This window comes from Choristoneura fumiferana, chromosome 11, assembly GCF_025370935.1.
Source record: "Choristoneura fumiferana chromosome 11, NRCan_CFum_1, whole genome shotgun sequence".
Classification (NCBI taxonomy): domain Eukaryota; kingdom Metazoa; phylum Arthropoda; class Insecta; order Lepidoptera; family Tortricidae; genus Choristoneura; species Choristoneura fumiferana.
The window spans coordinates 16570481-16598118 of NC_133482.1; the positions used below are offsets into that span (position 1 = coordinate 16570481).

Below are 27638 nucleotides of genomic sequence, written 5' to 3' on the forward strand. Positions count from 1 at the left end.
CAACAAAGCTAGTGTCAATATAAAATTAACAGATTTCATTTTCGATATGGAAATCGTATATTATCATATTGATAGTAATGGCAATTGGGAAAAAAGCAATCAACACCCATAGCCGCAGACGGCAAAATTTACAGCTATTCTAATGAGATATGATCAAAGATGCATCGAAACCGGCCGGCATAGGCCGAGAAAGTGAAATTGGGAAAATGTCGCGTGTGAACTTGTGTTGTTGGTATTTGTAGCATCATCATCATCAGCTGGAAGATATCCACTCTGCCCTCCTAAGCCAAAAGGCGGTATCTCAAAAAAAAAACTGGGCAAGTGCGAGTCGGACTCGCGCACCGAGGGTTCCGTGTCTTGAAGATATTTCATGCTTTTTCCGAGTGATTTAATACATCCAGTTATAACCAGAATTAATAATTTAATATAATTTTAACTGGTTCCCCGCGTTACAGGCGAAGCCTAGTGCGGGGATCCCTGGTAATTCTTGTCAACCACTGTATATTTTTAAATAACACATTTTCATGTCATTCGTTTTCATCCAATGTGAGCCCTACTCTTAATCAAAATGTACGCAGTGTGGGGTCAGATTATATTGGTCAATGAATTTACAGACAGACATAAAAAATCAAGATTTTCGGACTATTCTAGTTGGTTGTGTTATACGAGTAATAGCTACCTTTATACGAAATTTCATGATTCTGAGTTCTGAGTTCTGGTAGAGTATCCTGTAGGTTTTGATTCCCTTGCGAGTTTCGAAAAACGGAAATTTGCGGCATAAACGGCTGCATTTTTGATTGCGTTGGCTTAGAAGTTTGATTTTTTTACAGCTCCAAGCGACAGTAGACTTCAGTATTTGATATAAATTTCAGCTTGATACCTCAACGCGTTCCCGAGAAAAAGGGTCTTGACAGACAGACAGACGGACAAAAAGTGATCCTATAAGGGTTCCGTATTTTCCTTTTGAGGTACGGGACCCTTCACACTTTTGAGTTATTTATACTCTGTGATGCAGAATGACAATATAAAATAAATATTAACAAAATAAAATTAATGTATGTTCCATAATTAAACGAGACAATTCTTCGTTTATACTGTGGCTGGTATGAGATTTTGTACATAAGTTAGAAACCTACATATAATCAGTACATTCTATTAATCTTTGTCTTGAGGTGATCACGTTTTATACCTACGTGATTCTCTCGGCTCGCGAGTCAAACTGGCATTTTTATTCTCACTTATAAATTGAAAAATTAAGAAATTAAACGTTTCCTTGCTGTTTTTTTGGAATCAGAAAGCATTGACGTTTTCTTAAAACACTTACACGAATATGAAATAGCTTTAATTATTGTACTGCATAGTAAGTATTAACGCTGGGTCACGTCGCTCCCTCCTCTAAAACGTGTACGTGATAGTTTGATCATAGCGATTCTACCGTAGCAACAGTCACACTGGATGCATAGAATAAAAATATTTTTGTTTTTGTCCTTGACACAAAAAAAATTGCATGCCTTAAAAAAAACTTTAAATAATAATTAAAAAGGTTTTTAATATACATTTTTGATACCTACATCTTTGAAAACGGCACCTCAAAGATGTTGTATAGTCGAGTGCAGAAATATAGGCATAACTAACCCTTCAAAGAGTGGTCCCAATAGATACATATTTTTGCACTTGACTTTATATGGAATGAGCTATAACTATTAGTTTTCTTGTGTTACTTATATTCTTAATTTTAATCCCGCTCCATATTTTACACGCACCCCGATTCGAAATATTACGAGTAAATTGTGTTACTCCGACAGTTTACACAAATATAATGATTAAGATTGGTTTTTTGAAATCTTTTTGTATTTTTTATTGCAATCCCAAATTTTGTACTTTTACGGTCATCCCGTAAAACCTAAATTGAAAATACAAACTGAAATATAGATGCACAGAAAAACCAGAAAAATAAGACCAACACTGGGAATCGAACCCAGGTCCTCGGTATTCCGTACCGCGTGCTATACCGCTACACCACTGCTGGTCCACCAGCGCTACACCAGTGTTGGTCTTATTTTTCTGGTTTTTCTGTGCATCTATATTTCAGTTTGTATTTTCAATTTTTTAAATCTGATCACCAATCGGAAGACACTACTGAACATGGGGCCTGGTTCAGATGTTAGAGTGTCACAATGGACGACAACTCGCCACTCGCCCCACCAGTTACCAGCAGCTCTTACAATGTTGCCAGTCCACCAAGTGGGAGGCCTGCCAACGCTTCGTCTTCCGGTTCGTGGTACCTCTCGAGTTTTCTCCCCCAACGGTTATCGGTTCTTCATGCGATGTATTGTGGCCCGCCCATTGTCACTTCAACTTGCCTTTTCTTCGATCTATGTCGATGACTTTAGTTCAGGGACGAAACTGGATTCAATCGCGCAAAGAAAGTCCAAGCACAGAAAGAAAGAAACAAAGGAAGAAAATAATTTATTTATAACAGCAGTGACACATTTGATTAGGTACACAGGTTTACGCTCTCTCTCTTCGGCGCTCGTTAATGTTTTGTAATTCTACAATTTTTTCATATCTAAAAAACCGGCCAAGAGCGTGTCGGACACGCCCGAAATAGGGTTCCGTAGCCATAACGAAAAAATTAAGTAATATTTTTCTAAGGATTTCGTATTTTGTACGGAATATTTCAAGTTTATATTTTATACCTTAGGCTGCTATTTACTCTTAAAATACTAATAATTTTCAAGAAAACTTAACCGTTATAGTTTTCCTTTTATGTTTGATATTCCTACTACCATCCTGAATTTTTTCCATCCACCTGTTTAGATTTTAGAGGGGGGACACGCTCTATTTTAATGAAAATTTGCACAAAGTTGAATATTTTGCAAACAAATCACTAAAACCCCTAATAGTTTTAAAATATTTATCCAGCGATACCCCACACTACAAAGTTGGATGAGAAAAAAAAATAACCCCCACTTTACGTCTATGGGAGGTACTCTAAAAAATTTTTCTGATTTTTTTATTGTACCATTTTGTCGGCATAGTTTACATATATATTTGTGCAAAATTACAGCTTTCTAGCATTGATAGTCCCTGAGCAAAGCCGCGGACAGACAGACAGACAGACATGGCGAAACTATAAGGGTTCCGTTTTTGCCATTTTGGCTACTTAACCCTAACAACCAAAATAAATTTCAGTACACGAAAAAGCGAAAAATATATGTTAAGGTTAGATTTAAAACTGTCTGAAAACGACAGTACCTACAAGTCAGTGACAGTACCTACAGGGCTTTGAAATTTGAATGCGAATTGAGTTTTTCCACGTGTGTCGGTTTCGTATTCTGCTCCATTCGTGGGGAAAATTTAATACTGTAGACGAGAATAAAATGAAAGTAACGCTGTTCAAAATAAAGGTCGATAAACTACCCTAGGAATAACGTGTGAATATATAACTATTCAACAAAGATATCGTCACTACTTTGAAAAAATCTCGTATCTATCGCCTCTAAAACAAAATTGAACCTTGATGTAATGTCTATAAAGTTCACTCAGAAATACTATCTATTTTGAGCTACGAGTTTTTTTTTTTAAAGTAGTGACGATATATTTGGACGACCGGATGGCTAAGTGGTAAGAGAACCTGACTACGAAGCTGAGGTCCTGGGTTCGGTTCCCGGCCGGGGCAGATATTTGTATAAACAATACGAATGTTTGTTCTCGGGTCTTGTATTTTTAATATGTATGTAAGTATGTATTTCTCTATATAAGTATGTTTATCCGTTGCCTAGTATCTATAGTACAAGCTTTGCTTAGTTTGGGACTAGGTCAATTGGCGTCAAGTGTCCCATGATATTTATTTATTATTTATTTTATATAAAGACGAAGAATATTTTTTTGTGGGCAAAAACACTGTTATGCTCTTTTATGCCCCAATTTTAAATAGATTTTTTTTTGAAAATGAACCAAATGTGAGGCGGACTCGTGTACCAACGGAAGATTGCTGGATATCTGTGATAACACAAAGGCAAAATTTTACCGCTACAATAAGGCGACATGAAATTAGGCATGTGTTTTTATGCAAAGTTTATGAAATTTATGACGTTATCTTTGGGGTTGCTTTAATTTAATTATTTGGGGGTTGGTTTAATGCTAGAATTACTGTTTACACGTGAAAACCCGCGGGTAAAGTCTATGACCATGTCTATCTCTATGTCTAGCTCTTTGGAGCGATTGGTGGTTCAGGGAAGAGTAGAGGCGCAACGTTTTCGCGGCCAATCTCCCACAAGATAGACAGACTCCATTAAATCTTCCACAAAATGTTCCCTTACTGAGTGTGCGCGCAGTGCCACAAATTGAAAGAGATGGAGAAGTCTCGCAAAACAATCCATGACCACGACCACTCCGTCAGGAGGGTATGACTGAGGAGAAGAAAGTTTATGTTGTTGTTTAATAAATCAAACATTCACCTACTTTGAAGCAACCCGCAAAATTTTCACATCCACAACTCCCGAACATTATTTATCACTTGTTTCCCTTTTGCGGTGAAAATACCCATTACGTTGTTAGAAAAACGGTCCCGAGTAAACGGTGTCCCAGCCGATATCCCTTAGCATGCATTCGATATTTTCTTTCCCCATCCGCTGTCTTTTTTTACCCCGAATTTTCGAGGGCAAGAACCAATAAATCGTACTGCCAATGCCCTCGGGTGGGGTACTTAAGTATTTTTATTTCACTCACTGGACGGCGATGTGCAGTTTTCGAGTTTTTCGTAGTTAAGACGGTTTGAATTTGGACTGCCTTTTGGTTGTCGAAGGTAATACTTAAAAAAAACTTTTAAAAAAAACCGGCCAAGTATCCGAATGACTATTTCTCAAAAAGGTGTCCATTTTCAATTACAATTGTTATAAGCTTGACCGCTATGTGTGTGTCTGTCAGTCTGTGGCACCGTAGCTCTTAAATGGGTAGACCTGAACGCGGTTTTTTTATTTGAAAGCAGCGATGGTTCATAGCTCTATCAAATGGATGACCGATATTGAACGCGAAACGTTTGCACATCAGATATTTATTAAAAAAGTACTTCCGATTTTAGGATGGGTTGCTTGGGGCGAAGTCGTACAGTTAATAGTGTACTGGCTCAAAGTCCAAGTTTTATGACACGCGGACAAACTTCTCTGGTTCAACCGAATTTTCGACTGAAAAAAGATTTTTTCGCTTCTCATGCTTGTAAAGTTTGTGTTTATGCTGGATCTAGGCCACAAATGACTTTTTATGCTCTAGTGCATAAAGTAAAATCTTCGTCTAAGACCAAGGTAATCAGGTGTCAACAGCCACAAACAAAAAAGTTTTTTCATATATTTCTTTAGTAATTTTTAATTTATATAAAACTAAAAATTAATCAAACCAACCACAATAAATCAATAAAAGTAAAAATAACATAATTATATAATAATTTATGAAAAATAAAAGGTACATAGAGAGTAAACAACTGTTTCAACTGTTGCTATTTAATTTCCTCGCAATCTAAGTGAAAATCAGAGTGTAACACTCGAGCATCAAACCCATTTTCCCCTTGACGTGTCTATCTACCCCAGCCGGTACGGTATATGAACGCCTCGGATAAAATGGCTCGTTTTATGCTCTTGTTGTACACTCTCCTATTTTATTCGGGCAAAGTTTGACACTAAGTTGATAATAAAAGAAATAAAACATAATTAATAAGACAAAAAATAGAAAACAATTTATTAGCGGAATTGAAAAACCTGCGTAAGTTCAAAGCTTAATTGCCAAACCGATTTTAATGAAACATAGCTAAGAAGTACCGGAAAGCAACTAGCTTTCATATAAAAAAAACCCGCTCCAAAGTAGGTCCATTCGTTTGGGAGCTACGATCGCATAGACAGACATTGGCGTGAAACTTATAACACCGCCCCTTGTGCGTCGGGATTTAAAAATACAATAATCTCACTTTTTTATAATCAAATAGCTGAGAAACGAGCATGCAGGTCACTGATGGTAAGTGATCACCACCACCCATGGACACCTACAGCATTATTAGGACTGCGGGTGCGTTGCCAGCCTAAAAGGGCGCTAAAGTACGAAACACAGTAGGTAGCAAAACTACTATTTCACGCCGGTATTTTGTGGGAGTGTGGTACTAACCCGGTCGAGCCGGCCTATTCGTACTGCAGCCAGCAAGTGGTTGGGCATTTTAAAAAAAAAGAGGACCCTTTTTTTAATAAAAAAAAATGGTTTTTCCTACCCAGAATCAAGAGCACAATCAAGCAATCAATCAATCTATCAATTCCGATAGTATAAAAAAATGTGTTTCAGTTTTGCGACGTTTTTTTCATACACTCAGTATGGGCGTGACAGCATGATGCTGCGGCAAGCGTTGAAGAAACTACACAAACCCGCTGGAAAAGCCTAGTTTTTCCACAAACATCCATTATTTCCGGCTTCTCGCGCTATTTCAGTTCATTTTCCTTCACCTAAATAAATCTCTATGTTTTCACAAACGATGCACGCCTGAAGAAGGCATAACATTTTCAATTCAAGTGTTGTTATATGCAAAGAAGACTGAATATTTATGTGTTATTGTAATGAAGAGCTCAATTAGCATATTTTGGTGTGTTTTTATACGGTTGAATTAATTTTTGGGATTCATACATGCTCCCGGCTTCTTATGAGCCATTTTGAGTTCATAAATTAGAAAGGGACATAGAGAGTTGTTTTATTCATAGCTTAAGCTGCTGAATTGTCGTATGCACAAAGCGCTGCATCTATAAACTACTATTGTTTTTTATCCCTCGACGCCAAAAAGTCAGTCTGTCTTTTTGTCTGTCTGTCTGTGACATCGTAGCTCTCAAACGGTAGGACCGTTTTCGATGCGGTATTTTGCAGGAATTTGCAGAGAGGGTCAAATAAATATTCATACCTAATATATGCACGAAAAACATAACTATTCTTTCAGGCAGTCGGGTAAAAATAGTCAAATACCAATAGTCGGGTAATAAATAATGTCAATTTAAATTTTTATAAAAGCTTTATTTGCTGACTGTACTTTTTGTTGACTGTACTTGTATTATCACCCAAACTACATTTGCACACCAAATTCTAAGTCGATGCCATTAACCGTTGAAGAGTTCCGTCCTGCGGAGACGATCCTGGCCGGACTACCAGGATGTCACTACCAGATTATTGTATTGTCACGCAATCTACGAGTACATAAAGTATACCAAATTTCAAGTCAATCTAACTACTGGAAGTTAGTCTAATTTAACTTGCAAGATTTGATTACACACAGACAACGGTACAGGTGAAACTAAGTAAAAGCTTGTAAGAAAAATCTACTACCGTTAGCACCAATATTGTTCTATTTATTACTTCTGTGCAAGCAATCCTTTAATAAGGCTGCGTTTCCACCAAAGACGCGAGGTAGCTGAGCGGTGCGAGGATATTGTGTAGCTAGGATAATATATGGAGCTTTGTGGCTGTTTCCATCGGAGATATGCTAGCAGTGCGAAGATATTGAACTTTGTATCTGTTTCCACCAGTGATGTGCAAGGTGGCTACACTAATCTGTCCGCGACATTTTTCAAACAATTGCAGATTTTTGTAAGTAAACACATGTTTTTTCTGTAACTTAATAGATGGTATACATTAATATATGTCATCCTACGTAAGTTCAACCTATTAAACCGTGAAATAACTTGTTGGAAGTACGATTTTTTGGTAACTCCAGAGAACATTTTGGTAACGTAGGAGACGCCCAAAGTGGCGGTAAAATAGTTGACTGGCCCTGCTGATGCTTTCTAGCTGATTCTCTAGAGAGCAGCGCTGAGCGAATAGCAGTTTCTTTTGGTTCGTGATCATGACAAACACATTCTGCGCAACGCATTCTCGCTCACACATCTCTGGTGAAAACGCAACTTAGCGGTGAATCACAACCGGATGCTAACGGCCATACAAAGGATAATGCTAGAGTGCAAACAGCTATAAACAACTAATGGAGCAAGTCCTTTTGTTCCTCGAAACTTGGAGGAAAACTGGGCGGTGTTGAGGCTAACAGGGAGGAGGGTTGATGCCAATCAAAAGACAAGTTTTTTTAGCCCACTACTTGGAAGAGGGTTTATATTTCTCGAGTATTGTATTATGTATGTTTGTATGTCTATTTGTTATTCTCTGTATAGCCAAAAAGGCACGACCGTTTTCAACATATAAAATAGCATGAAATTTGTTATATCTGTCGAAGTGACGTAGGAAATATAGAGGGGGATATATTTTTTTTTTTATTTGACTGGATTGCAAACGAGCAAGTGTCCTGATGGTAAGAGATCACCACCGCCCATAGACACCTGCAACACCAGGGGGATTGCAGATGCGTTGCCAACCTAGAGGCCTAAGATGGGATACCTCAAGTGTCAGTAATTTCACCGGCTGTCTTACTCTCTACACCGAAACACAACAGTGCAAGCACTGCTGCTTCACGGCAGGATTAGCGAGCAAAATGGTGGTAGCAATCCGGGTGGACCAAAATATATGTTTTTTTTTTACCCGACTGCCCTTAGGAGGTTTTTTTCAAAACATAATAACATTTTAATACAATTAAGATACAAACGAACATGACGTGTCCAATAAAAATGCTTGTTAAAATTAACCAAAATAGGTACCTACTCTTTTTTTCGTTGTAGAGAATAATGAAGACAATTGAAGGCCAAACATAATAAAATACGTTTTCAATATTTTATTAAGAATCAATCAAAATAGTGAAGCGTATAATGTTTTAATTTAACCACAAGGTCGCTCATGACAAGTACTACAATTTTGTAACTATAATACCTATCAAAATGTAGGTGTTGAAATGAAAACGTAACCTCCAATTAAATATTGGTTCTTTTGCAACATTTCTATAATTGCTATTTTTTATGGTCCTTAAAAATATTATTCAGATTGGCGAAGCGAGCGCTACGAAAATATACTCCGACATTTAAAGTAAGACCAATATTTAAATTTACCCGGCCTGTAGCAAATTAGTGTATCGCTAAAAAACGTGATTTCAAATAAAAAAACCGCATTCAAATCGGACCGCCCGTTTAAGAGCTATGGTGCCACAGACACATAGACACACATAGCGGTCAAATGTACAACATCCCTCTTTTTGCGTTGGGGGTTAAAAATAACAATTAACGTGAAGGAACGGTCTAATGGATCCTGAAAATTTCGCAAAATGAAAACATTTGGAAATGCAAAAACGCAAAAATTACGGGTGACGTAAGTTTGCCGTTAAACAATTTTCTGTGCCCTTATTGTAAGTTTTCGGTTACAAAATACGTCTCAATCGCGTTCGCGTTTAGATCACAATTTGTATGGAAACACGAACATCGCAAACGTTTCGCTCGTTTGCCATCCAGTCGAATAAAAAAAAAAAAAAAAAAATTGTGATTTTAACGCGACCGCGATCGAGACGTATTTTGTTACCGAAAACTTACACTAAGGGTACTGATTTGTTCGTACCATTTTCAAATGTAATTAGGGATTGCTCCCGGGAATTCCCGGTACTGAAATTCCCGGGAATTCCCGGGAAATTTCATCGCCCTCAGTACCGGGAAACGAAATTCATTTCCCGGGAATTCCGGTACTACAAAATATGTAATAATTTTAATATTTTTAATTTTTATCAAGCTGTAAATGCTGTAAATCCTCACGATGTTTTTTGGATTTGAGGCGAGAGATATTTAACATCTTTCCGTCGCCCCTCGTGTGTTATGTAATGTTTCCAAAAAACAGTATCGCTGGAACAAGTAAAACGCTTCAGTATGTTGTCAAACAAGATCCCGACAAACAGCCTTCCAAAAATTCACATGAAACCAAAAACAGTCATCTGCCGGAGGAATAGCCGCAATGAGTCTAACAATAAAACCAATGTGGGACAAGATATCTCATACTCGTAGAACGGCTGTAGGGCTGGGAAAGGAGGGGACATGTTGGCGTCCAAATTTTTTAAGGTGCAAAAATCAAAAAATCAAAATCATTTGTTCAGTAAATAGGCCGCAATGGGCACTTTTACACGTCATTTTTTAAACTACCAGCGCTTTCGGAAAGACCATCATTGCCAAGAAGAATGCGCCGCAAGAAACTTGGCAGAAAGTCATTTTTTCAACATAAAATAATTACAAATGAAATACTTAAAAACTACAGTATACAATGAAATAAAAGAAAATACAAAAAAATAATAATACAGGGATGTATGGGGTCCCTTAGTTACAAAACTAAACACTAACTATAATTTACGTTCAGTGGAAGTGTAGACTGCTTCCACCGTCATAAATAAAAAAAAAAAACTGAATTTTACATTTCAGGTCAAGTAACCATTAAACTTTTGGATTCCGAAGGCAAGCTCACGTCTGCCGCCCCCAAAGTTAGCGTACAATAAATAAATAAATAAATAAATATCACGGGACAATTCACACCAATTAACCTAGTCCCAAAGTAAGCTTAGCAAAGCTTGTGTTATGGTACTAAGCAACGGATAAATATAATTAATTATATAGATAGATACATACTTAAATACATATTAAACACCCAAGACCCGAGAACAAACATTCGTATTTTTCATACAAATATCTGCCCCGACGCGGGAATCGAACCCGGACCTCAAGCTTCGTAGTCAGGTTCTCTAACCACTAGGCCATCTGGTCGTCTAATATATCTAATATACAATAGATGTCATCTTTAACCACCCATGTACAAAATATTTTTAGAACCATAAACAGTTACTTTGCTCACCTGAAACCTAACGATAAGTATATTCAGAGCTACGTCTATACAACAAATCGTTTATATTTAGTTCATTGATATGGATCTCCGCAAAGGAACGCCTGATTCAGTATAATATTCTTAGAGCCAGATTTTGGAGTTCTTAATCTTAACACAAACCCAATGGCATTGTGTGCTGTGGCTTTAGTTTCATCGTATGTTTTTTTGGTAAGAGTGTCGTTTGGCAGAATGATCGTTTGGTATATTTTTTCTAGTCAGAACTGAAAATTTTTGCAAAAGTTGTGCGATTTTCTTGGCGTGTGCACCTTGGCTTTACAAAGCTCTATTTTGTAACGAATGTATACAATAATATTACTTGTCACGATTTTTTATCGGCGCCAAATATTAATCTGGTAATGAAAAGTTGGTGATCAGTTAGTAAATTTGATATTTTTTAATCAATACGATTTTAGTTATTCTTACCTAGTTGATGCTCATTTTGTTTTTTACAAGCTTTTATTTACCCTGTCCCGTTGTCTGTCTGTCTGCCTGTCTGTCTGTCTATCTGTCTGTCTGTCTGTAATCAAATCTTGCATGTTAAATTTGACCAACTTACAGTAGTCAGATTGACTTGAAATTTGGTACACTTATGTAAATTGCGTGTCAATACAATAATCTGGTAATGACATCCTGGTAGTCCGACCAGGATCGTCTCCACAGGACGGAACTCTTCAACGGTTAATGACATCGACTTGAAATTTGTTTTGCAAATGTAGTTTGGCTGACAGTACAAGTAAAGTCAACAAAAAGTACAGTCAACAAAAAAAGCTTGTATTTAAAATGAAATTCTTACTAATAACTCATTTGTTATGACAACATCAGGCATATTGAAAAAAAAAATTGCTGATTGTTTTATTTTTTGCCGCTGTTTATTTTGCTGAGGCGGTTTCGCCTTTATTGTTTGCTGTCCCTTTTCTTCACTTCAAAGATATTTCCGACACGGCACAAAGTATAAAATAAGCTTCTAATCGCAGGGTCCAGCTTCGCCACATCTCGCTCGCACGTCTCGTCCCTATTCTTGACGTTTATCCGCGCAATTTGTATTCCCAACCGCGACCCAACCTGATTCGGGTACACCCCTGTCAGAGCCCGTCTGTCACACAGGGTGTCCTGTATTTTTATTTAGATACTGTACGCATTAAGTGGCTGACAATGACTTGGTGATTCCAAGTTCAGACAGGTGGATGAGCGATTTTTGGTGGAAAGTTTAGGTAATTTTATGGTGGGTGGCGATCTAATTTTAGAGGTCTCTTCTGTAAGAAAGTTCGACTTTGATACTCGTTTAAGAAATATATAAGAGCAACATAATGTTAATCAAGAAAAAAAGACGTAGTAAATTATTGGTTTTAGAGTTTTGAAATAAAATTGGTCTTTTGATAATGGAATTGCGGGAACACACGAACTTATTCTCATTTCAATTTTCTCACTGAATCAGGATGTAAGCATTTAAAATAGTCTTGGCTTTAGAAGCTCATTATTTTGAAGAATGAGCTTCTAAAGCATTCTCACTTTGGTGAGCGATACGATATAATTCAGTCGGTCAACTAAACTAGTTCAATTTTTAGTTCCTTTAGTTCAGTGATCACTCGCGAGATTTTAAGTCTGGGAATAAAAAAGGGTCGTTTCAGTGTAGTTTCGGTGTAACAAGTAACGGAACGATACGAACTATTCGTAGCCCCGGAAACTTGTCTTGTTGCAATTATGTTCGCCGTACCCAAATAATTTGACTTTCTCTCATTCGTACTTGAGTTTTTTTGTACTGGAACTAGAAGCTTTGCTAGTTCCGTTTGCACCGCATCTCTCATGCTGCATCGTCGATTGAATCGCGTCGTTGGGTTAAGTAAACAAACATTTTACAGACCTTGTGAACTAAAAGACTGACGAACTTTTGGGATTCCTAAAATACACTAGTTCCTTTTCCCAACAGGTTTTAGTTCCTGAACTACTCAAGCCTAAATTAAAATCTTGAATTTTTGCATACTCTTTAGCCCAAATGCATATTTGCTCGAATTTGCTTCAATGTAATTTTCGTGAGTTCCAATTAATATAATTATTCTAACCTCTCCAATATAACATCTTTAAATGTCAAACATTTCTCACGTATTTTGCATTCTTTAGCAGACTTCATTACCGGCAGTTCTTTATTCTCCGACAAAGGATCTGCCGTCCTGTACCAATAATTACCCGCTTGATCTTTGCCGCTGACGCAATGGTCTTGAAAAAGATGTGTCTAAAGAAATGTACGCGAATGATACTAACGACCCGATCAATAGAAATTTCCATGTTACAAATAAAGAGATTTATTATTTGAGACGAGATTTTTGCGGACTAGCATGATTTTTTGCAGTGTCTTGAGATTGTCGGGGGATGGTTTTAAGAAACCTTAAAATAGAGGGGATAATTAAATGTTACTGTTAAGTCTTGCTGCAAGCTGCCGTATATCAAAAAAACTTCACGGATACTTTTAAATTAAAAATTAATGCGTTCTGGTTTATATTTTTTAAGATATAAGTAGCAGTAAGTAGTAGTAGTGTTATTAGTGTTGTGCGCTACCCTACATTAGACATTGACAATAAAAATGACGATAAAAATGCGGGTAGTTGTGCGCCGGTGTTAGTTTCGTCGGGCAGTCGCGCGAGCAGAGCGGTGGCGCGTAGTGTGCGTGTTGCGGCAGCCGCCAGTCGCGTGCTCCTGAGAAGAAGGGCTACGAAATAGCCCGAAACATGTCGAGCTGAACTCGGTTTAAGACGTGAGTTATCCGTTACAATATCATTTAATATAAGTACCGTAAACTGCTTCAACTTTGCCCTTTGGCCCCAACATTGCCTAATTCGATTTAGAGTCGATAACTAGCACACTTCTAGGTTTTTAAACTTTTACCCCCCCCCCCCGTAATAATAATTCCCGTGTAGATAAAAGTTTAAAACCTATAAGAGTGCTAAGTTATCGACTCTAAATCGAATAAGGCAATGTTGGGGCCAGAGGGCAAAGTTGAAGCAGTTTACGGTAGCGTCCACGAGTTAAACCGTCCTTAGGTCCACTTAAAGGCAACGGTATTAGGATACCACTTACCGCGGTTCGATATGCTCTTGATTTTACCGGCTTTTAGTGAAATCCTGGAATCTCAATTCAACTGCCATCTACCTAATTGGGATGCACCAAAAAAAAATAACCTATAGTTTTTATTTTATTTTTGGGAAGAATATGATATTTTAAGATACCATTTTCATCGATTTTGAATTTAGATGAGTATTTAATTTTTTATAAATGTTTTTTACGAAATACGCTGGATGACGTCACAGTGAGACAGCCACGTTCCATTGCCTAAAAACTACATAACATAATCTGTGGCATTACAATGTGACAATAATACAAGCACGGCTTAGGGTCCTAAATGAACCATGACAAATAGTTTTATTTATTTCTCTTCTTTTAACTTCGATTAAATAAATAAATAAATATCACGGGACAATTCACACCAATTGACCTAGTCCCAAAGTAATATTAGCAAAGCTTGTGTTATGGGTACTAAGCAACGGATAAATATAATTATATAGATAGATACATACTTAAATACATAGTAAACACCCAAGACCCGAGAACAAACATTCGTATTTTTCATACAAATATCTGCCCCGACACGGGAATCGAACCCGGGACCTCAAGCTTCGTAGTCAGGTATTCAGGTATTCCTATGTTTGTTTAATGGTGTGATAGTAAATAGATATTTTTTATTAAAATCTGATATTTAAATTCTTTTATATTTACTTGTAACATAGTAATTTAATAATGTAAAAATACATAGGAAATACTCGTATACATTTTGGACTTTACGATAAATGACAACTGTTTAAAGCCGGGTGCGCATCATGTGATTAAAGTTCTGTCTTTGTCACTCTTTGCTATTATAAGCAGGACAGCAACATTTCAAACTGTCAATTTGCTTTAGTGTAGACCTGCTTTAGAACTGCTTTTGTGACGGGACACTGCAGATGTCAAATGAAGGTCATTACTTAAATTTTGTTTATTTAATTCAGTTTATCATATTTGTGAAATCTGATTTCTGAAAACGCTTCACAAAGCCTATTGCTCCAAACGGCTTTCGATTTATTATACGTTGTCAAAAATTGGGAGATCCCAATTTTACTACGCGTGCGAAGCCACGTATATAGTCTAGTACTAAACATTTTGGAGATATTGTTTGTTCCCTTACCTTTCAAGATGTGATGAAAAGTCTTTTCTGGGAAATTGCCTACTTTTTTATAATAAAATTCCAAAAAATATTATAAATGAAACGGATACAAAATTCAGATCTATTGTCAAGAAGACATTAATATCTAAGGCGTATTATAAAGTTAATGATTATATCATGGACAGGGATATTTGGAAATAATTCCGATCCGCATTAGCGATCCCTTCAAATAGCGAACCTACTGTGTTAAAAATAAAGTTGTGTTAAATACTTGTGATGTATACATATCATTTAATAATATTGTAAATCTGTTTAAAAAAAAATATATACCTCGTTGAGTTTCTTGCCGGATTATTCTCAGCAGAGGTTTTTCCGAACCGGTGGTAGATTTTTTTTTGACATTCATAAGTGCTTGTTATAGCCTAAATTGAATAAAGATATTTTGACTTTGACTTTGACTTTGATGGCTGTACCTACTATTGATTATTTGGCAAGATTCAAAGGCATGATGTTGACAATAAATACAGCGTTACTGAACGTGAGTGTATCGAGTGGAACGCACTTTTGTAAAGGCTTCCAATTTGGAAGGTTTCTCATATTCAGCTGTACGTGATAAACGTTAGGAAGAAAAAGACGAGGAATATTAGAGCGTTTTGATGAAATCGACAGTTCTCACGACGGAGACGTGAACTGTGACGTAATTGATGTTGGTGACAATAAAACAAATGTTCGTACCTACGAATAGGTAATAGAACAAGTACGCTAGTACTCGTATTAGTATTGGCGTACTTGGCGTCATATATATATATTATACGACCCTTTGCTAGACAAAATAATATACTATACGTCCCACTGCTAGAAATCTATTATACGTCCCAGTACTAGACATCTATTATACGTCCCACTGCTAGACATCTATTATACGTCCCACTACTAGACATCTATTATACGTCCCACTGCTAGACATCTATTATACGTCCCACTGCCTGACATCTATTATACGTCCCACTGCTAGACATATATCATACGTCCCACTGCTAGACATCTATTATACGTCCCACTGCTACACATCTATTATACGTCCCACTACTAGACATATATTATACGTCCCACTGCTAGACATCTATGATACGCCCCACTGCTAGAAATCTATTATACGTCCCACTGCTAGACATATATTATACGTCCCACAGCTAGCACGTATATTATTCTGAAAAACTGCTTAAGAGACCACAGCTCAATCAAACCAATACAAATATTATTTTCTAATTCCCACAGACAGAAAATGTGGAGAAAACTGGGTCTGCGCGTTTCCACCTGAGATGAGCGCAGATGCGTTGCGAGGAATTTGCTTGTTATGGACCAATAGGAACGCTTCATTTACAAATCCTGTGCATCTCCAGTGGAAACAGCTCAGTGGAGCGAGGTTATTGTATATGCTAAACAAAGGAAGGATATGTGCGAGAAATGTGTTGCTAAGTACTTAGTCAATGCCTATATTCTGTTTGTTCTAACATGATTCAAATGACAGATGCCAAACTGACGTAACTAGAGTCCCTCCTACTGTTACGCAAACTATCGATACTTTTGAGTGTTACCTGGTGCTAAAAGTGGCAATAGCATTATTTGTTGCTTTAAACGTTACACTATCGAGCTGTCTTACTTGAATTTTAAAATATAATTTATTCAACACTTGGAGTGTCACTTTCCGACTCAGCCGAACAATCTTGCAAATTAATAGTAAGTTCGTTAATTTCACCGCTTTTATTTTCACCTCTATTTGTGGTCTATTGAAACAACATTGTGGAGGCGTTCATTAAAGAAAGTAAGTTAATATAACACAGTGCCTACTTAGTAACTTAATTTGTCATCGAAATTAAGATCAAATATTCGAATAATCAGCAGTTATAATGTGATTTCATTTTTCAAGCATTATATCTGTTGGAAAAAAAACTGTTAGCGCCTAACAAAGTTACACAATCATCATGTTTTATTTGAATCGTGTTAGAACAAATAGAGTATAGCTACCTCGCATACTGGTGGAAATAGTCGCAAAGTTCCACATCCTCGCTACACATCCTCGCACCGCTCAGTTATCCCTTACATCTCTGGTGGAGGCGTAGCCTAATGATGAATAAGAGCAATCGCTTATTAAGAGGAAATCCGTGTCTGATACTAAATAACCGAAGCGCGAAGAAAGACCTGATACTAAACTTCAAGATATAAAAACTAGAGTATTGAAGTCTGAAGTAACTTCAAAGAAAGTACATTATAGTTGAGAGCACAATCGAACCGCTATCATAAAAACATACATTTAACTCAAGAAAACTTCCTAAAGGAAGCTTGAGCTCGGGGTGAAACGGTTTTTTAAAAAAACACAGGGGAGAGCTTTAGAAGTTCAGAACAAGGGTATTCTCAGTTATAATAAAGATGTTAAATTGATTTTTCATGTCCCCGTTTGCTTTTACGGCCCGTTTTTTTATTTAGAAGTCCCCGGATTCAATTGAGATTTTTAATCGTTAAGAGTTTTAATGATGTTACTTCGGGAAAGCTAGGATGGCTTGGAGTTTAACAAAGATGACGATACACTGTGTGCTGCAGGTTAGAGGTTTTTGTTTATTATTAAATGAAATGTCGTTTTATTGATTCTGTCAGCAATAACAGTAGAAATCTGCGTGTTTTAATTTTTAAACAAGGCCGGATCGGGGCGATGGGGTTTCACGGGGAGTCATAACCCTCCCCTGGACCTTGGGCTGAGGTCTAGGATACAGTAGATATTTTCTAAAATTAATGTCGTCTCGTGATCATGGCGCATGCAACTGTGCCGAAATATCGAGCTTCTCTAAAATCAAGGTACGAGGAACAAGAAGTAATGACCCCTTTTTACGACAAAAGAAGACAATTCACTTTGTTTGTTTTTACAAGCTTTTATTTAGTTTCACCTGTCCCGTTGTCCGTCTATCTGTCTCTCTGTCTGTAATCAAATCTTGCAAGTTAAATTAGACTAACTTCCAATAGTTGGATTTACTTGAAATTTGGTATACTTATGTAAATCGCGTGACAATACAATAATCTGGTAGCGACATCCTGGTAGTCCGAACGTCTCCACAGGACGGAAATCTTCAAGGGTTAACGGCATCGACTTGAAATTTTGTTTACAAATGTAGTTTGGGTGACAATACAAATACAGTCAACAAAAAGTACAGTCAGCAAAAAAGCTTGTATTAAAAATTAAATTTTTGCCAAAAACTTATTTGCAATAAACAAAATGTTTCAATGTTTTATTTGCGAAAAAAAAACTAGAATCTAACGCGATTGACGGATTTCTTGACACAATACCTAATCTAAAATGCATTCTCTTTGTTCTAGGTAAACAATAGTGTCAAAGTGTGCTAGTGCAGTGTTAGTGTAGTGGATGCGCGCGGCCCGGGCCGTGAGGCATGAGCGGGCCGCGGGCCATGCGCGGGCGCCTCTGGGCGTGGCTGGCTGTCATCGCCGCCCTTGGAAGGACCACGGCGTACACCGACACTGAGGATTTCTTGAGCGATTTGGATAAACCAGGTGAGCCAGTTAAAAAGTCAAATTGCAAATTGGATCTGCCGCCACGGTAGGGATGAATTAAAATTGTAAGCGAATGGGTAACTCGGTTTACTAATGTTTCGGCGACTAACGTTTGGCAACCTGTTTCATTTCCCAACTGTTTAATATTCCTGAAACTGTAAATATTTCAGGATTTTTATAAAACTAACCTAACCTAACTTAAGTGGTTCTACACGATGGCCCTGGAATAAATTCTGAAATATTTACAGTTTTAGAGTTTGCGAAATGAGAAGTTGCGAAATGAAACAGTTTGCCAAACGTTACGTTGCGAAAAGGTAGTACTCGGGGTAACTCACTGTCTGAGTTTTGGTAATTATGTGTCTTTACTCCAAATATATATAACCTTACCCACAAAAAGTAGGGAAACCCCCGACTTTGTCAACTCAAAGTTCAATATCTCAAAAACAAAAAAAAAGTGATAAAAAATGACTAAGAACCATCGCTAGAAAACCTTTCAAATAAAAAAAAACCGCATCCAAATCGGTCCACCCGTTTAAGAGCTACGGTGCCACAGACAGACAGACACACCTAGCGGTCAAACTTATAACACCCCTCTTTTTGCTTACGGGGTTTGTAGCACAACGGAAGGACAAGAGCCGCAAGAATTTTGTTCACGCTAGATTTAGCGTCGGATTGTCGGTATTTCGTATAAATTTGACCACGAGCATCATTTTAATTGCAAAATGATAATGAGAGCAAAAAACGCCGCAAAAAGGCTTATTTACCTCTTCTTGCTTGTTCAGATACAGGACAGAGTTCGGACAAGTTCTTATGAATTATACAATTATTGGAAACTACTTTTGTCAAAAATATGTAGGTCTGTACCTACATTCTGTCGGTCGCGGATGTCGAACAAGAATCATGTATCAGGGTAAAAACCTTTTCATCATTCGCTATTATTTCTTCGACATATGTATAAGATGTCAACATGATTAGTAGCAAAAAGGTATCCGGGATATGATTCAGTTTATTGGACTGTACCATGTCAAATTACTTTAAATTGGCGAAGAATTGATATTTCATAGCAACTTTTTGAGAAAAATCACAATACTACAGTATTATTACTCAATGAACGTTTAACCTATATCAACAAGTACGTGATGTCTAAACGAATGTCCTTCAGTTTACGAAGAATTCAAAATACGATCTTTTTTAATTATTTTCTCCTGTTAAAAGCCCCAACCAGTATAGGTAGGTACCTATTAGATTTTCATCATCATCATCATCATGACAGCCGAAAGACGTCCACTGCTGGACATAGGCCTCCCCCAAGGCTGTCCACTCACACTTTATCTGAAAAAAAAATGGGGAAAATGCCTTAGTCGCCACGCTTGGCAGGCGGATTGGCGACCGCAGTTATACCGATAGCTCGCGGAGGACGCTGCTGCCCATCCACCGGTTCGTCCTTAGTCGCCTCTTACGACACCCACAGGAAGAGAGAGGGTGTCTATTTATTTTTCAAAGTGCCCAAATGCCAAGTTTCATAAAGAACCATCGATTTATCTTCTACAATGTCGACCTTCATATAAACTTTCATCCCCTATTTCACCCCCAAACAGGAAGAATTTTAAAAAACGCTCGAACAATTATTATCTCTTAACACGTGCCCAAATACCAAGTTTCATAAAGAAACATCGATTTATCTTCGATAATGACGACCTTCCATATGAGCTTTCATCCCCTATTTCATCCCCTCACAGGTCGAATTTTCAAAAAAGCTAAAACACATACCGACTTATTTCTTATTAAGTGCCTAAATGCCAAGTTTCATGGTTTTATTTCCGACAGCGACGAACTTCCACCATATAAACTTTCACCCCCTATTTCAACCCTTAAAGCCTTTTTTCGCGATAAAAGATAGCCTATGTTCTTTCCCATGGTCTATTCTATCTCTGTACCAAATTTCATCCAAATCGCTTCAGCGGTTTTGCGTGAAAGCGTAACAGACAGACAGACAGACAGACAGAGTTACTTTCGCATTTATAATATATATATAAATATATAAATATATAATATATAAATATATAAATATATAATATAATATATAATAATATAATAATATAATATATAATATATAATATATATATATATAATAATTAATAATATTAATATTAATATATTAATATAATAATATTAATATATATTAATATATTAATAATATTAATATTAAAGTATGGATTAAGTGCCTAAATCCAAGTTTCATAGTTTTATTTCCGACAGCGACGAAACTTCACCATATAAACTTTCACCCCCTATTTTAACCCCTTAAAGCCTTTTTTTCGCGATAAAAGATAGCCTATGTTCTTTCCCATGGTCTATTCTATCTCTGTATCAAATTTCATCCAAATCGGTTCAGCGGTTTTTGCGTGAAAGCGTAACAGACAGACAGACAGACAGACAGAGTTACTTTCGCATTTATAATATTAGTATGGAAGTATGGATTAGGTCACATTGTGGAGTTAGTAGGTAATACATATATGCCATCAAATTTATCAGTTAATACTAGATTTATTTACATTTATAGTGTTTTATACTTTCATCATTAATAATTCATTTACAGAATAATAACATTTTTCGATTAGGAACGTTTTTAATTTATGATTCTGGGATTTTATTTGCGACTTGGATACACTTATATTGGGGACCGTTTTTGAACATTGCTATATTATAATACAATATTTATCATGTTTTGTTTGTCACGCCGCTGAAACGCACGGCTCCATTTATTTGTCAAGCAAACAATGACGTGGTTTCCTAATTAATTAATTATGTAAATTTTCCGGAACCATCGAGTATTTCATGGTAATTTCTGTGGATTGATTTCGGTCGAATTAATATTTTCGATAATTTAATTAGTTTTGGAATTTGGTCAGTTAATTTGTAATTGATCTGTACTGAAGCCATATAGCACGGAGAACAGATGGCCGTTGGGGCCGAAAAGATATCGAATGGAGACCGCGGATCGGGAAGCACAGCGTAGGAAGTCCACCAACGAGACGTACAGATAACCTCCAAACCGCTGCTTAAAAAAACCGGCCAAGAGCGTGTCGGACACGCCCAAAATAGGGTTCCGTAGCCATTACGAAAAAATTAAGTAATATTTTTCTAAAGAGTTCGTATTTTATACGGAATCTTCCAAGTTTAGGTATATTTTATACCTTAGGCTGCTATTTACTCTTAAACTACTAATAATTTTCAAGCAAACTTATAGCCGTTATAGTTTCCCTTGAAAGTTTGATATACTTACTACCATCCTGAATTTTTTCAAATTTTTTCCACTCACCGGTTTAGATTTTAATGAAAACTTGCACTAGTTGAATATTTCGCAAAAAAATCAATGAATCGAATAATCGTGTTAGCAAACCCCTAATGGTTTTAAAATACTTACCTATCTAACGATACCCCACACAATAGGGTTGGATGAGAAAAAAAAATCACCCCCACTTTACGTCTATCGGAGGTACCCAGTAAAATTTTGTTGGCATAGTTTACATATATATCCGTGCAAAATTACAGCTTTCTAGCATTGATAGTCCCTGAGCAAAGCCGCGGACGGACGGACAGACAGACAGACAGACAGACAGACATGGCGAAACTATAAGGGGAACCCTAAAAACGGTGACGGCACGGAATCGCAGTGACGCACCGTATGCACACTGTTTTTATCGCATGCTCTCCACACCGCTGCTTAAAATACGGAATCTCAGTGACGCGTCGTAAACTTCAGGTCTTTACCGAACAACAATCGTGACGTTTACGGCACGTCACTGCGATTCCGTACCGTCACCGTTTTTTAAGCAGCGGTTTGGCCGCACCTTAAAGTCGCGGGTTCACGGTGGTTGTCTTCATAGAAAAAAAAAAATGCTCGCATTGCCATTGGGTTCGATTATAGAAAATGACAGCTTCCACGTCCCCCGCGCTTCGTACCGCTTCATTCTTGTCACTTGTTATAGTTGTCAATGCCAACGACAACGTTAATTAGATCTCTGTACGCAGCGGTTATATTCTCTTTGGTCTGTGTTCATTACGGTTTGTATGCAGGGGACAGAGAGCAGTGGAAGTATTGGGGGGAGGCCTTTGCTCAGCAGTGGGACAGAATAGGCTAACAATAATAAAATAATAATAATAATAATTTCCGTAGCTTATCATCTCAACGTTTGAAGGTGTAATAATAGCTTTCAATTATCAACAATAAGTGATGTGTTGTGAGTTAAATGTGAGTTGTGATAGTAGGCGAAAGGACGACCATTTGTATACGTTTCCAAAATCCGATACAGGACTCAATAAATGGTTAGTGTTTAAATTATGAAAGATTGCGAAATACTTCTTCAACCTAACATTAATATTAACTGGTGCAACATCATAAATAAAGTCCTTAAAGGCTCAAATGTGATTCGTCTCCAAAATAAGATTATACTACCCATGCAAGCCAGCGAAAAAATGTAAAACGAGATTAAGAATTAAAAGAGTGCAAAAATCATCATCATCCCAGCCTATATACGTCCCACTGCAGGGCACAGGCCTCCCCTCAGAATGAGAGGGTTTGGCCATAGTTCCCACGCGGCCCAGTGCGGATTAGGAACTTCACACACACCATTGAATTGCTTCGCAGGTTTGTGCAGGTTTCCTCACGATGTTTTCCTTCATCGCAAAGCTCGTGGTAAATTTCAAATGTAACTCCGCACATGAATTTCGAAAAACTCAGAGGTGCGAGCCGGGGTTGAACCCACGACCCTCTGCTTGAGAGGCGATGGGTCAAACCACTAGGCCACCACGGCTTACTAGGCCACCACGGCTTGCAAAAATAATAGTGTTTTTTTCTTGTCCCGAATTTTTAAATAAATTAAATAATGAATGTACCGAATACGTAGCCACGAATCTCTTTCGGCATAACACACGATGTCACAGCCCCAATAATTTCATAAGAATTAAAAAAAGTACTGTTAAAATCTATAAGCGATATTCGTATGGCGGTTTTTTTCTATGGAAGTTACCCGTCTGAACGTTAGTTCTCTTCTCTGAGTAGTTTGTGCAGTGGATGCAGATTGCTTCCAACCGAAGCAACTGGAGGTCTGTGGGGGGAGGTCTATGTCCAACAGTGGACGTCCTACGGCTGGGATAATGATGATGATGATCTGTGTTGAATTAGAACTTGTAAACTTAAAAGTAAAGCGTTAACCTCCAGTAGACGCATCAATTTACATATTAATGAACTGTTATGCGACAAATGTGTTGGGCTAACCAACAATGTTTGCTAAGAAGGCAACAATAACCTTAGGACCTTACATTTACACGAGAACTAAAAAATTGCATGTGCGTCCTAATGTTTTGGTCTTTCTATACGGAATTAGTTTGTAATATTATTTATTGCATTTACTTTCATAAACTAAATTATTGGCACACACAAACTATTATTAATTTTAAATAATTGATCATCATTTAAAATTAATGCTGCAGTACACCGCACTTCTCAGATATTAATTATTTAAATAAACGTTTGTTTCGAATGAATCCGATATTTTTAGTCATGTGTGCGATATAATCTATTAGATCAATCAGGTATCTACGGTAGCTCAAGTCCAATTCCCAAAATGTCTATTCTCCGAACGTCTTATTCTCCAGATGTCCAATTCCCGAATGTCCGATTCCCCAAATTTCGTCGGTCTATTTCATTTATCTGTTTCTATGGCTTTGTGTCGTGCTCAATACGTGTATATACACGAGAATATTCTCTTATGAAATACGTGTATAAGTAAATACTGACCTAACGTGTATTATTCTCTTAAGGAAATGCGAGTCTTGGTTTTCTATTCAAAATTTATCAACTTTTACAATCGTCGTCATATTTTTTAATCTTTGTATTTGAGTTTAAATTCAAACAAGCTTTATTCCTAAAATAAAATCTTACAAGCAACTACGATTTATAAAAGCAAAACAAAAATTGTAAAAAATGCTAGAAAATTTTGCATTAAATTTTTAACTCTGCTCAGAATGGTGTATAATTACCTCCTCGTAACACCTCTGTTGTTACTTCTAGGGCTGCTTAAAGTTTTTCTTTTGCGCAAAACGGAAGAAATTTAAGTTAGTGACTGGAAAACATTTCTCAGGCTATTTGCTAATTTTATTTCAGTTTTCTTCACAGCTCCTCGTCTCGCCAGTTATAAAACTATTTTTTAGCGTGATTCATTGATGTTTTTTACTAGCGTTAAATGAATGTTGGTATATTAAAATCTCATAGGTATCACATACGATTCTTACTATTAAATCCACTCGCCAAGCTGATATGACAGTTTGTTGGCGAGAACGGGATCTGCAAACGTGAATTGTTATATTTGATAAGTAGTCTACCTGGTCTTGACTACGGCCACTGCATGTGGTCGAAACGTCAAGGTTATCAGGAGTAAATAGTGGTCGTGATGTTGAATGCAATACAATGACTAATTATTCACCGCCAACTCATAGTTAGCAGTACAGAAACACAGGATTTTCCGAGGTAAGCAATAGGTGGCCGTATCGTTTCAAAGCGATCTCTTCCAGGCAACTTTTACAATAGACAGAAGCAAGGAATAGATTAGGATAGGATGGATTAAGATTAAGTAGGATTAGGTAATACAATAAGAACATTCGTTACAAAACTAACTTGTTCTAAGCCTTATCATATCAACCTATAATAAAAATATTATAAATGCGAAAATGTGTGTGTTTGTATGTTTGTCCGTCTTTCAGGTCGAAACGGAGCGACGGATCGACGTGATTCTTGGCACAGAGATAGTTTATGGACCAGAGAATGACATAGGTTGCTTTTTATCCTGGAAAATGCACAGTTCCCGTGGGAACAGCGCTCTATAACCGAATCCCACACGGGCGAAGTCGCGGGTAAAAGCTAGTCAACCTAAACTGTAAAGATCAGCCATATCATTGGTATCGGGCAGGGTGCTCATGAAAGGGTTGTGCTGTTTTTACATTTTATGGCATTATCAATTATATTGACTGAAGAAAGGGCCAGCTCACCTTAATGAGGGCTATCGCGTATGAATTCGCCACTAGAGGCGCTAGTGTAGCGTGAGGTCTCCGAAATGTCAAATCTCATAGTTTTTGGGTGAGCTACGCGGGTTTATTTATAATTTGAATAATTTTGTGAATATTTTGCAATATCTGAAATTAATTATGGAAAATATGCGTTCCGGGGCAATGAATGTCCGTGTTTTGAGACAGTTTTGTCTTTCGGAAACCTTTGTCCTCCCTTTTTTCCGAACAAAACGGGGACTATGCAACACTGTGGCATGCTCGATATTTTTATGGTACGGTTTTAAGGTGTAATAAATATGATTTGAATCTAAACTTTGTTTTCACGCCCGTAATAACAGACTTTGAAAGCCATACTTAAAAACCTCACGCAACAGTGCGCCATCTAGTGGGACAAAAAACGATAGCCCTCATTGGATAAAGATTTGACGTTGATTTAAGAGCGTCAAATGAACAAATAGTCACTAACGGTTTTAAAAGAAATTAAAAGTCTATCACGAATAATTATTGGAGTAGATACATTAACTTATATATCAAAAAGAGTTCGGGCAACCCTCGGGCCGGCAGCTTTCTCGCGCAAAGAATCTCAATCGCAGTTCAGCGCGGGAATGCTGCCTGCGTGATGGGCACCATGCCAAGAGGCCCACCTCTCTTTCTTAATTAAAGTTTTAGTTATTTTAATTTAATAGTAGTTTTAATACAATGAATATTTTGTATTTTCTTAATATTTCTTAATAATTACGAGAATTTCTTAAGAAATTAACTAATTATTTTCGTATAATATCAGAAGATGAACTAAAAGAATTTCCTTGCTCACCCGCGACCTTACGATAGCTAAGTACTAGTAGTGTAGTAACTATTAGTAGTGTAGTGTGGTGGTGGTGATAGATGGGTTTGTGTGATTTGTGTGTGTTCTTACAGTGTGGAGGTGGAGGAACTGCATGAACACGCATATTTTGCATAAGCTTAGCTATCGTAAGGTCGCGAGTGAGCAAGGAAATTCTTCTAGTTCATTGATATGGACCTCCGCAAAGTAACGCCTGATTCAATAAATTATAGCAGAAGAGTTCTATCAGACCACATTTTGAATTTTCATTAAATTTGTATGGAATTATCGAGAAAACTAACAAAAATGCAACGCTGCCAGCTCAGTAGGTAACGCTCTTAAATAACTCTACCATATGATACATTCACCTGCATTAATATCCACCACAGCCGAGAGTACACAAATATTAAAAAAATACGTATAAATATGTGACATCACCGGTCCAAGAAATAGAGTCATAAAATATCAGATATATATGCACGCTTTGCTGCGTTAGATATTGGTGCAGGTGAGTAAGTAAAGCAAAGCAAAGCTTAATAAGAAAACCGGCTAAGAGCGTGTCGGACACGTCCAAAATAGGGGTCCGTAGCCATTACCAAAAAAAGTAATATTTTTCTAAGGATTTCGTATTTTATACGGAATCTTCCAAGTTTAGGTATATTTTATACCTTAGTCTGCTGTTTACTCTTAAACTACTAATAATTCTCAAGCAAACTTTCCTTGTTAGTTTGATATACTTACTACCATTAGAATTTTTTTCAGTATTTTCCACCCACCGGTTTAGATTTCAGAGGGGGGGGACGCTCGATTTTAATGAAAATTTGCACTTTAAAGTTGAATATTTTGCAAACATATCACTGAACCGAAAAATCGCTTAGCAAACCCCTAATGGTTTTAAAATACCTATCCAACGATACCACCGACAGACATGGCGAAACTATAAGGGTTACGTTTTTGCCATTTTGGCTCCGGAACCCTAAAAACATAAACATGCCTTTATAAACGCAGTTTTGATTCCAAAAGCCACAACTAAAACTGGTTTAGAATTAGAAATTGTTTACGTTCTAGTATGCAGCATTAATTGAAAGCGATGCATTTAATTATAATCGGATCCACCACAACATAGCCTTAGAATTGATATACAAGTATCAACACTATTGCCATACATATGTAGTCGAGTTA

General features: G+C 37.1%; 1 long non-coding RNA gene across 1 annotated transcript in view; it reads left to right on the forward strand.

Moving 5' to 3' along the window:
- LOC141432899 (uncharacterized) overlaps window positions 1-18559 on the forward strand; it is a 205105-nt gene extending 186546 nt beyond the window's left edge. The window contains exon 4 of the long non-coding RNA XR_012451881.1: window positions 18374-18559. This is a non-coding gene — a long non-coding RNA (uncharacterized lncRNA). The remainder of the gene's footprint in view (window positions 1-18373) is intronic.
- The last annotated feature ends 9079 nt before the right edge of the window (window positions 18560-27638 follow it).